The 2,500-nt window shown below is 66.6% G+C and overlaps 1 non-coding gene across 1 annotated transcript; it reads left to right on the forward strand.

The window, feature by feature from the left end:
- The first annotated feature begins 1,063 nt into the window (after positions 1-1,063).
- Positions 1,064-1,217, forward strand: LOC140474484 (5.8S ribosomal RNA). The gene has a single exon (XR_011959151.1). It is a non-coding gene; the product is annotated as a 5.8S ribosomal RNA (ribosomal RNA).
- The last annotated feature ends 1,283 nt before the right edge of the window (positions 1,218-2,500 follow it).

The raw sequence follows: 2,500 nt of genomic DNA on the forward strand, positions 1-2,500 counted from the left end.
CGCGGGGCAGGAGGACACTTTCCGATTTCAAATCTCCGTTTGCCGAGTCCACCCCGAACGCACGCGGGCGGGCGGGTTCGCATCACCCTTCGTCACAAGGGGCGAAGCCCGTTCCACCGTCTCGTCAGTAGTGCCGACCGGTCTGTGATCGACGAGGGGAGCCACACCAGGTCCGGCCCTGCTGCTTGGCGGCACCGCGTCGTCGGGAGCTCGCGACAGACGGAGGGTTTCGGTGTACTCTCCAGCCACGGGAAACGAAGCCGGTGATGCAGGCGCCGGTCTTTCGCTCCCAAATCGGCTGGGTTTACATCGTTGCTATCTAGTCACGCTCCCTTCAAACCCGACGGGGTACCTATTCCCCTCACCCGTCTGTGCGTATACAGCCTCTTTGCACTTGCGGGATGGGGGTGGTGGTTTAAAGACTCTCGAGTTGCCGCCCGTCGGTCTCCGAGCTCCGTGCAGTAGTGATCCCCAGCGAACTGCCAGCAGGGCGAACGAGCGATCCCGCTCTCGGTCGGGGCGCCTGGCGTCGATCGGTGGTCGGTGGCTTGCGGGCAAGCTGCGCTGTGAGTGTGGGAACGAGTATGACGAGCCGTTGCCGCGACTCCCAGTCCACCTCGGCGGTGGCTGGGCCGGGCGGGCGTCTGCTCGGGCGAGTGCCGCCCCCGCCTCCTCGCAGGAAGTCCGCTCGCCGACACGCCGCCACGTGCACGCGTCAGTGACGCTGCCGAACCGATGGCCGGTGCCCGTTCCCGCCTCTGCTTTTCCTAGGGCAAAGCTGCTGCACGCCTCGTGATACTAGGCGGGCGACATGGTGGCGGTGATCCTGCCTCCGTCGCTGCGGTGCGTTGGGGCACGCATCGCCTCTTGGGCGCCCTGTCCTCCTCCCCCCAATAGACGTATGTTTCTGCGGGCCGCACCAGGATGGTGCTCCCCATCGCTTCACGCCACCCTGCTCCGCCCGCACGCCGGCGTGCAGGTGGCTGTAGCTCAAGGTGGGGAGCGTATGTGCGGTCCGGGTCGCTTTCCTCTGGCGAGGGAGAGACCTAAAACAAACTCAGACAACTCTTGACGGTGGATCACTCGGCTCGTGCGTCGATGACGAACGCAGCTAGCTGCGAGAATTAATGTGAATTGCAGGACACATTGATCATCGACACTTTGAACGCACTTTGCGGCCCCGGGTTCTTCCCGGGGCCACGCCTGTCTGAGGGTCGTTTGGCAATCAATCGCACTCGCCTTGGCTGGCGAGAGCGCGGCTGGGGTGTCGCAGAGGACCCGTCCTCTTTGTCCCCCTAAGTTCAGACTCCGGAGCCCTCCGGCGTCGGAGCGCTTGGCCTTTCCCCCCCACCCTGCACATTCCGTTCGTCAGGCTCGACGCCATCCCCCCGCCGGGGAGCGCGGCCTGGCGTCCGTCTGTGTCGTGGCAGTGGGGCCAGCACGGCTGTCACCGGTCCCAGAATGGCTGTCGGTGGTTCACACTGTGTGTGTGTGCCAACCCTCCTGGTCTCTGGGACACGGAGCTGCCACGAAGTGTTGAGCCTCCAGTGGGGGGTCTGCCTAAGCTCTGCACGTCCGCATTGGGTCCGTCTCTCGGTTGGCTGGCAGTGGAAAGAGTGAAGGGAGCCGCGGAGGTCCGGTGCTGGTGCGCCGCCGGCCTGACCGTGGAGCTCGCCGGTTTGACACGCTGACCCGACTCGATGGTTGATCGATTGAGAGTGCTGGGAGCTGCAGGCCGCCCGCTGCTGCAGCCGCCCGTCTCGTGGTTCGTCCTCGGCCTTAAGTGGCCGGCGGGGCGTCTGATCCTGTCTCCCCTGCTGGCGCCGAGTGCCTGGCCGAGGGAGGAGGTTTTCGTCGAACGCTGTGACTTGGACGGTCGCACGCGCGTGGATCGCTGGCTCTTGGCTCTCCCGTTCAGTCCGCACGTTTTCCGCTCCGTCCTGCCACCGGTCTCGGGAGGTACGGAGGGGTTGGCGGGCGTGGTGTGTGCTCCGTCACCGTGCAGGCACACCTACCACGCCGTCGGCCGACCCCCGCACGGTCCTCCTGGCCATCGGGAGGACGGCGGAACGTCGGGCTGTCGGGGGCCAAGTCGCCAGAAGGCCACCGCTGTGTCTTCCGTACCCTGTCACCGTCGGCGTGCCTTCCTCAACTCGTCCGGCTCGGGGCCGCTGGGTTCAGGAGCGGCGTCGCCCGCCGGCCCCACTGAAGGCCGTGCCGTTCCGCGGCTGGCGATCGATGTGCGTGGCGTGCCTGCGCGACCGTTCGCCACTTGAGCCTCGGCACTCCTCTCTCCCTCTCTCTGACCGTCGGGCAGTCTCTGTCTGCTGGTGCCTCGCACGTCCCGGGCGGCGGGTCGTCACCCCCGCGACCGGGCCTCCGGCAAGGCAGGAATCAGGCTGACCCTTCCGCTCGAGTAAGCAGCCGGCACTTCCGAGTTTCGCCTCCCGCCGTGGACGGGGGAGGGTCTCCGGTCCCGTGGAATTGCGCCGAGCACGTC

This window comes from Chiloscyllium punctatum, unplaced genomic scaffold (assembly GCF_047496795.1).
Source record: "Chiloscyllium punctatum isolate Juve2018m unplaced genomic scaffold, sChiPun1.3 scaffold_1025, whole genome shotgun sequence".
Taxonomy (NCBI): domain Eukaryota; kingdom Metazoa; phylum Chordata; class Chondrichthyes; order Orectolobiformes; family Hemiscylliidae; genus Chiloscyllium; species Chiloscyllium punctatum.